This window comes from Glycine soja, chromosome 2 (assembly GCF_004193775.1).
Source record: "Glycine soja cultivar W05 chromosome 2, ASM419377v2, whole genome shotgun sequence".
Classification (NCBI taxonomy): Eukaryota; Viridiplantae; Streptophyta; class Magnoliopsida; order Fabales; family Fabaceae; genus Glycine; species Glycine soja.
Window position 1 is genome coordinate 19,570,667 of NC_041003.1, and position 9,660 is coordinate 19,580,326.

Genomic DNA, 9,660 nt, shown 5'->3' on the forward strand with positions numbered 1-9,660 from the left:
ATTTTCTGGTGTTATTTCCTTTTGAGGACGAAGCCCAACTCTCTTTGAGGTTTCGCTTGTAATGTGGTTTCCTGGCAGTTTTCCCTTCACCAGTTATCCTAAATTCGTGAATATTAATCAGTGCACGCTTCGTGTTCGATTAATTGCCTCTGAGCCTAACTAGCGTTCATGCTTAATGGACGAAGGGCTAACTGGTGTATGTGGTGCCTAATCACGTATTGAAAACCCTAAGTTGATTTTCGCTTAGTAAATTGAAATAGGGTTGGATTAAGTGGTTGACTGTTAGGGACGAATTCTCCATAACCCAGGATAAGAGAATGACTTCTAAATCAGAAGAAACAACCTGTTTTTAATATTAGTAGTTTCGTATTCCAGTTTACTTGTTCTGCTCTTTAATCACAAAACAAACAACCCCCCCCCAATCGTTACTATTACTGCAAGTATATTATGAACATTTGGTTTGTCACTACTCGTTGGGAAACGACCTAGGATCACTTCCTAGTTACTGCATTTTCATGTTTATTTGATTCGGGTACGGCCTCGATCAAATTTGGCGCCGTTGCCGGGGAGCAGTGTCCAAAGGTTCATAATAGCTAGCGTTGTGTGTCTAATTCTTTCGTGTTTTATGTTTAATTGTTAGTATTGTGTTAGTATGTGTGTTAGTGTCGTTTAGTATCTTGATATTTTGTTTAGTGTGTGTTCTGTTTCAGTTTTCCTATTGAGCGCTTCCCCTGTTTCAGTTTTGGGTGTTTTGCTATGAATAGTGTTTTGCGACGGACTTAGCAACCATTTCTGCTTGCGGCAAACCAGAGTAGTAGTAGAAATCCCTTAGCGACGGATTTTAGCGACCACCCATGCTGAATTATTTGTGATTTTTTGTTTTAGTAGCTAGGGTTGTTATTTTTGGCTGAATTTTTTTGTGGTAACTTCTTTTAATCCATATTTTGTGGGAAAAATAGCTAGAGCCTTTAGTTTGGTCAGATTTGAAAGTTCCAAAAAACTAGCAAATTTTGTGTTTGTCAAAACTTCAAACGGCCATAACTTTTGCTCCGGTTATCAGAATCGCAATTATTATATATGCATTTGGGGTAGAAAAAAATTTCCTACGCCGTGGCAGCCGACCTGAGGTCTCCATCGTCCAAAAAAAGCGATTCTGTCAAAAGTTTCTTATTTTTCAAGTTTTATTCACTTATTTTTCTTAACCTACCAATTTTAGCTTTCATAGTTAGACTTTGAATTTTTGTCTGAAATTTTTTGTGCTATCTTCTCATCATTTTATAAGGTTTCTCACAAAATTTCAAGTCATTTGGATATCATTTGAGGGTAGCTGTAGTTCAAACCTACACCTTTATTTACATGACAAGGCAACTAGTTGTGTGCATGCTGAATGTAGTGTATGACTAGAGGCGATCCATCTGACTTACAACCCTTTGATCCTGAGATAGATAGGACATTTCACAGATTAGTTAGGCATCATTTTATACCTTTTGATCATTCTGAGCATTCCATTATTGGTGAATCTGTGCATTCTGTTATTGGTGATTTTGAACATCCTGATCTTGAGCATTATAATTTTGAGCATTCTGATTCTGAGCATTCTGATTTTGCACATTCTGAGAACATGGCACAACCTCCACCCCGTGAGAGGACTCTAAGGGAAATGGCTGCACCTGATTTCACCTACGAAAGCTTGTGCATCCAATACCCTGATGAGAATGTCCCATATGTTCTTAAAACTGGATTGATTCATTTGCTTCCAAAGTTTCATGGCCTTGCAGGTGAAGACCCGCACAAACATTTGAAAAAATTTCACATTGTCTGCTCCACCATGAAACCCCCAGATGTCCAAGAGGATCACATATTTCTGAAGGCTTTTCCTCATTCATTAGAGGGAGTGGCAAAGGACTGGCTGTATTACCTTGCTCCAAGGTCCATCACGAGCTGGGATGACCTTAAGAGAGTATTCTTAGAAAAAATTTTCCCTGTTTCCAGGACCACAGCCATCAGGAAGGATATCTCAGGTATTAGACAACTCAGTGGAGAGAGCCTGTATGAGTACTGAGAGAGATTTAAAAAACTATGTGCCAGTTGCCCCCACCATCAGATTTCAGAGCAGCTTCTTCTCCAATATTTTTATGAAGGACTCAGTAATATGGAGAGAAGTATGATAGATGCTGCCAGTGGTGGAGCCCTTGGAGACATGACTCCTGCTGAAGCCAGAAATTTAATTGAGAAGATGGCTTCCAACTCCCAGCAATTTAGTGCCAGAAATGATGCCATAGTAATTAGAGGAGTGCATGAGGTAGCTACAAACCCATCTGCATCATCTGAAACTAAGAAGCTTGAAGGCAAACTGGATGCATTGGTTAACTTGGTAACCCAGCTGGCCTTGAATCACAAATCTGTACCTGTCGCAAGGGTTTGTGGTTTGTGCTCCTCTGCTGACCACCATACAGACCTTTGCCCTTCCATGCAGCAACCTGGAGCAATTGAGCAGCCTGAAGCTTATGCTGCAAACATTTACAATAGACCTCCTCAACCTCAGCAGCAAAATCAACCACAGCAGAACAATTATGACCTCTCCAGCAACAGATACAACCCTGGATGGAGGAATCACCCTAATCTCAGATGGTCTAGCCCTCAACAACAACAACAGCAGCCTGCTCCTTCCTTCCAAAATGTTGCTAGCCCAAGCAGACCATACATTCCTCCACCAATCCAACAACAGCAACAGCCCCAGAAATAGCCAACAGTTGAGGCTCCTCCAAAACCTTCCCTCGAAGAACTCGTGAGGCAAATGACGCTGCAGAATATGCAGTTTCAACAAGAGACCAGAGCCTCCATTCAGAGCTTGACTAATCAGATGGAACAATTAGCTACACAATTGAATCAACAACAGTCCTAGAATTCTGACAAGCCACCTTCTCAAGCTGTCCAAAATCCCAAAAATGTCAGTGCCATTTCATTGAGGTCGGGAAAGCAGTGTCAAGGACCTTAACCCGTAGCACCTTCCTCATCTGCAAATGAACCTGTCAAACTTCACTCCACAGGTAATTATGATTTGCAGAAGCAGCACATTCCCCCTCTTCCATTCCCTCCAAGAGCAGTTTCCAACAAAAAAATGGAAGAGGCAGAGAAAGAGATCTTGGAAACGTTTAGAAAAGTAGAGGTAAACATACCTCTGTTGGATGCAATAAAGCAAATTCCAAGATATGCTAAATTCTTGAAGGAGCTGTGCACTAATAAGCGGAAGCTTAAAGGAAGTGAACGAATTAGCATGGGCAGAAATGTCTCCGCATTGATTGGTAAATCTGTTCCTCAAATTCCTGAAAAATGCAAAGATCCAGGTACATTCAGCATACCTTGTATTATAGGGAATAGTAAGTTTGACAATGCCATGTTGGATTTAGGAGCCTCTGTTAGTGTTATGCCTCTGTCTATTTTTAATTCTCTATCTCTAGGTCCCTTGCAGTCAACTGATGTGGTAATTCATTTAGCTAATAGAAGTGTTGCCTATCCTGCTGGTTTCATAGAAGATGTCTTAGTTAGAGTTGGTGAACTGATTTTCCCTGTTGATTTTTATATTTTGAATATGGAGGATGGATTCTCTCAAGGATCAGTTCCCATCATTCTAGGCAGACCCTTTATGAAAACTGCTAGAACTAAGATAGATGTATATGCAGGCACACTATCCATGGAGTTTGGTGATATAACTGTTCATTTTAATATTCTCGATGCTATGAAATACCCATCTGAAGATCTTTCTGTATTTCGTGCTGAAATAATTGACCATGTTGTTGATGAATACATGAATGATCTTTATTCTAATCTGCATGCCTCTCACTCTTCATGCATTGAGTCTGAAATTGTACTTGATCATATGTCTGAATTTGATGTTGAGAGTGAATCTGAGAGTGATATTGATTGCATGTCTGGTGGTGGTGTTTTACCTCTCGAGATTGATTTTATAGAGTCAGATAGGACTAACCATGTTTCAGGAACTACACATACCTCTAACTTTCTTTATGAGGTAAAGGCTGAGAAACCATCTCCTTCTACCACTGTCTAGCCGCCCACACCAGAATTGAAGCCTCTGCCATCAAATTTAAAATACGCTTACTTGGATGATAGCAAGAATTTTCCAGTGATTATATCTGCCTCCCTTGCTGATGAGCAAGAGGAGAAGTTGTTGTCAGTTCTCAAGAAGCATAAGAAGGCTATAGGCTGGACCCTGGCGGACATTCCTGGTATTAGCCCATCCACATGTATGCATCGAATAAATTTAGAGGATGGAGCTAAACCAGTAAGACAACCATAGAGAAGACTCAACCCGGTAATTCTTGATGTAGTGAAGAAGGAGATAACCAAGCTTTTGCAAGCTGGAATCATTTATCCTATCTCCGACAGCCAATGGGTGAGTCCCGTCCAGGTAGTCTCGAAGAAGACCGGCCTCACAGTGATCAAAAATGAGAAGGAGGAGCTGATTCCTATTTGGGTGCAGAACAGTTGGAGAGTCTGCATTGACTATAGGAGGCTGAACCAGGTTACCAAAAAGGACCATTTTCCCCTGCCATTCATTGACCAGATGCTTGAATGCCTGGCAGGTAAATCCCACTACTGTTTCCTTGATGGTTTTTCTGGTTATATGCAAATTACTATTGCTCTTGAGGATCAGGAAAAGACCTCATTCACCTGCCCCTTCAGCACTTTTGCTTATAGGAGGATGCCTTTCGGCCTGTGCAATGCCCCTGGTACCTTCCAGCGGTGCATGATTAGTATTTTCAGTGATTTTTTAGAAAATTGCATAGAGGTGTTTATGGATGATTTCACTGTATATGGATCCTCTTTTGATGGTTGTTTGAATAGTTTGGAAAAAGTTTTGAATAGATGCATTGAAACTAACCTTGTTCTAAATTTTGAAAAATGCCATTTTATGGTTGAGCAAGGTATAGTTTTAGGCCACATTATTTCCAATAAGGGTATTGAAGTAGATCCTGCAAAAATTTATGTTATTTCACAATTGCCTTACCCCTCTTGTGTGCGAGAGGTGCGATCTTTTCTTGGTCATGCAGGATTCTACAAGCGCTTTATAAGGGATTTTAGCAAAGTAGCCCTTCCACTATCCAACTTGTTGCAAAAGGAGGTGGAGTTTAACTTTAATGACAGATGCAAAGAGGCTTTTGATTGCCTTAAAAGAGCGCTGACTACCACCCCCATCATCCAGGCACCCGATTGGACAGCCCCTTTTGAGCTTATGTGTGATGCATCAAATTATGCATTGGGGGCTGTCCTTGCTCAGAAAATTGATAAATTGCCCAGGGTGATATATTATGCTTCTAGGACTTTAGATGCTGCCAAAGCGAATTATACTACTACTGAGAAAGAGCTTCTAGCCATAGTTTTTGCTCTTGAAAAATTTCGATCTTATTTGCTTGGTACACGCATTATTGTTTATACTGACCATGCAGCTCTAAAGTACTTGTTGAAGAAGGCTGATTCTAAGCCTAGGTTGATCCGATGGATGCTCTGGCTCCAAGAGTTTGACTTGGAGATCCGTGATAGGAGCGGAGCACAAAATCTAATTGCTGATCATTTGAGTCGGATCGAACGTGTATCTGATGCAGATTCACCTATTCGGGATGATTTCCCGGATGATCATTTGTATATACTGTATAGTATTTTTGACTCTCTTTCTACTCCCTGGTTTGCTAATATTGTCAATTATTTAGTTGCTTCTGTTTTTCCTCCCTTAGCATCTAAGGCCCAAAAAGATAAAATTAAAAGTGATGCTAAGCATTTTATTTGGGATGACCCCTACTTGTGGAAATTGTGCAATGATCAGGTCATTAGACGGTGCATTCCAGATCATGAGACTGACTCAGTCCTGCAGTTCTGTTATTCTTCCGCACCGGGAGGTCATCTGGGTGTTCAAAGGATAGCTCGCAAAGTGCTGGATTGTGGTTTTTATTGGCCCACCATCTTTAAAGATGCGTGGAAGATCTGCAGCACTTGTGAGCAGTGTCAGAGAGCAGGAAATACACTTACATGGCGACAACAAATGCCCCAGCAACCTATGCTATTTTGTGAGGTGTTTGATGTTTGGGGTATAGATTTCATGGGTCCTTTTCCTGTCTCTTTTGGTTATGTTTACATTCTCCTTGTAGTTGACTATGTTTCAAAATGGGTGGAAGCCAAGCCCACTAGAACTAATGATGCTAAAGTTGTTGCAGACTTTGTCAGGTCTAATCTGTTTTGCAGGTTTGGAGTACCTAAAGCAATTGTTAGTGATCAAGGAACCCATTTTTGCAACAGGACAATGCATGCCCTGCTTAAAAAGTACGGGGTGGTACACAGGGTATCCACACCATACCACCCCCAGACCAATGGACAGGCAGAAATTTCTAACCGGGAAATCAAGCGAATTTTAGAGAAGATTGTGCAGCCAAGCAGGAAAGATTGAAGTACCAGGCTTGATGATGCTCTCTGGGCACATCGGACTGCCTACAAAGCACCCATAGGAATGTCTCCTTATCGGGTTGTCTTTGGAAAGGCATGTCATCTTCCAGTGGAAATTGAGCACAAAGCTTACTGGGCAGTGAAGACTTGCAACTTCTCTATGGATCAAGCTAGTGAGGAAAGAAAGTTGCAACTGAGTGAGTTAGATGAAATCCGCCTAGAAGCCTACGAGAATGCCAAGTTCTACAAAGAAAAGACCAAGAAGTTCCATGATAGCATGATAGTTAAAAAGGACTTCATGGTTAGGCAAAAAGTGTTATTGTATAATTCTAGGCTTGGACTCATGAGTGGTAAGTTGAGGTCTAAGTGGATTGGTCCTTTTGTTGTTACTAATGTTTTTCCTTATGGTATAGTTGAGATCAAAAGCGAATCCACAAACAAGAGCTTCAAGGTCAACGAACATCGACTTAAGTCATTCCTCACGAACCCTTCTTTAGTGGACGTAGTGGTGGAAGAGACTTCCTTACTCCACCCTACTCTTCCTCCACCATGACTTAGGGAGTTTTTCTTTTCCTACCTCCTTCTTTGCTTTTATTACACTTGTCCGATTCTCTTTGATGATTTAATTGTTTTAATCTTTTAATTGTGCTACATTGAGGACAATGTGTTGTTTAAGTATGGGGGGGGGGGGGGGGGGGAGGGAGTGTTCTTTGGTTTTGCTAGTTTTGTTGGTTTTGTTAATTTGTTAGTTGTGTTAATTTGTTAATGTTGTTAGTTTCGTCGGATTTTGAGTTTAATATTTTGGGTCAATTTTGTGTGCATGTACGACTTTGCATGTTTTTCTTTGAATTATAGGATATGTTCAAGAAATGGGTAATTGTTTTGAAAATAAAAGTTCTTGACATTTTGTGACTTGAAATCCTTGATTCTCCTCTACATGTCATGATAGTTTTGAAAGCTCAATTTGAAAGTGATGAGTTTACCTTTGTGAGAATTTGAGCCATCCATCATCATAATCATTTGGTGTGTTTTGCCCCATTGATTGCTTGCACAATAGCCTTGGCTTGATTCTTGTTGATGCTTCCTAATTCACATGCATATTTGGAAATGATTGAGGCAAATTTTGTTCTTATAAGCTTCTAGCCAAATGGACTTACCTTGAATTAATTCCTTTGATAGCCCTTTTGAGCCTTGTTTCCCTTTCCTTGTTTTGAAGCTCACTACAAGCCTTAAATGAAAAACCATGATATCACCATATCCTTAAGGAATTTTGGAGCTTTGGAATTGTTTTGGGAATAAGTGTGGGGGGTTTTTGTTTCATTGGATAACTTGTTTTGTTGGCTATGCTTCATGATGTATTTTGGGCCATACTTGATGTACATTGTATATTTGTTAAATGTTGGACATGCTGAATGAAATGTTGTTTCTCAAAGGCTATAGAGTAAAAAAAAAAAATCGAAAAAAAAAGAAGAAAAAGAAAAGCAATAAAGTTGAGTGAATAAGATCTTAAATGGCACAAGAATGATGAAACTCTTGGTTCTACTCTTTCTGTTTAATTTTTATCTTTACTTCTTTTTATTTTCTTATTTTTTTTCTTAATATGCACTTATTCCCCATTGCTCCTCTATTCCTTTGGGATTTAGCCACTTATTCCATATTTCTCCATACCTTGTCCTTGGCCCCATTACAACCTTAAAAGACCTTTTGATCCTCATGTGCTTGTGTTTGTGGGTTGATTGTCAATTTTAGAATCTTGCCAAGTTTATGTGGTGTTTGCTTTCATGGGTGCTTTGAGGGTAAATAGTAGCCTAGACACTTGAGAGATAGAGTGTATATCTTGTGAGGCTTTATCACTTTTCATTCTTGAGCTGATTAACTATTTTGTCATGATTGGGTTGCTTGGATGATTTTCATGAATGTCTTGACTTTTTGGATCTCCCTATGTTAGATGTTACCCATTCCTTTCATTCCTTGATGTTCATTGAGAAATATGTGAATGTTTTTGTTTGTCTCTCTTTGATATCCTTGGATTTTGTTCTTTGTTTCATTTTGCCCAGGAGTGCAAAAGGCTAAGTATGAGGGGTTTTGATGTGCCATCATTTTCTTCTATTTTCTAAACCCTTTTTGCACCATTTTAATTACTGATTGGTCTTAATTGTCAATTAATCAGGCAGTTTTATTATTTGGGCTCATTTAGCTAATTTGATGTTTTTAATCTAATTTCAGGAATTAATGAAACATTGGGCTTAATCCGGATTTTGGTTATGGACTTGAAGAGGGCAAATAAAGCAGCGCTTACCTTAGTTACTTTCTAATTAGGAAATTTCGTAATTTTATTTTATGTTGTTCAGTGTTTATTTCGTTTTGGGCCAGAGTATTGTAATAGGACCCAATGACTTTGAGTGACTCTTTTTTTTAAATAGCAGCCTTGGGATTCGTGCAAGGCTATTCTGTTATGCTATTCATTATTCAGAGCTTTTGTTTTAGGGTTTTACGTTTTCTGCTTTGATGCTACTGTTCACGTAATGCAATTTTACGTTTTCTGCTTCTAATTACAATTTCGTTCTTGCTTCTTCTACTCTCATTTACATTTCTGTTCATTTACGTTTCTGTTCATTTATGTTTATGCTTCATGTTTCATTTGCGTTTTCTGTTTGAATCCATGGAAGGCTAGATTTTCTGGTGTTGTTTCCTTTTGAGGACGAAGCCCAACTCTCTTTGAGGTTTCGCTTGTAATGTGGTTTCCTGGCAGTTTTCCCTTCACCAGTTATCCTAAATTCGTGAATATTAATCAGTGCACGCTTCATGTTCGATTAATTGCCTCTGAGCCTAACTAGCGTTCATGCTTAATGGACGAAGGGCTAACTGGTGTATGTGGTGCCTAATCACGTATTGAAAACCCTAAGTTGATTTTCGCTTAGTAAATTGAAATAGGGTTGGATTAAGTGGTTGACTGTTAGGGACGAATTCTCCATAACCCAGGATAAGAGAATGGCTTCTGAATTAGAAGAAACAACCCGTTTTTAATATTAGTAGTTTCGTATTCCAGTTTACTTGTTCTGCTCTTTAATCACAAAACAAACAAACCCCCCCCCCCCAATCGTTACTGTTACTGCAAGTATATTATGAACATTTGGTTTGTCACTGCTCGTTGGGAAACGACCTAGGATCACTTCCTAGTTACTGCATTTTCATGTTTATTTG

The 9,660-nt window shown here is 39.5% G+C and overlaps 1 non-coding gene across 1 annotated transcript; it reads right to left on the reverse strand.

The window, feature by feature from the left end:
• Positions 1-1,999: 1,999 nt before the first annotated feature.
• Positions 2,000-2,106, reverse strand: LOC114404315. The gene has a single exon (XR_003664920.1). It is a non-coding gene; the product is annotated as a small nucleolar RNA R71 (small nucleolar RNA).
• Positions 2,107-9,660: the final 7,554 nt, after the last annotated feature.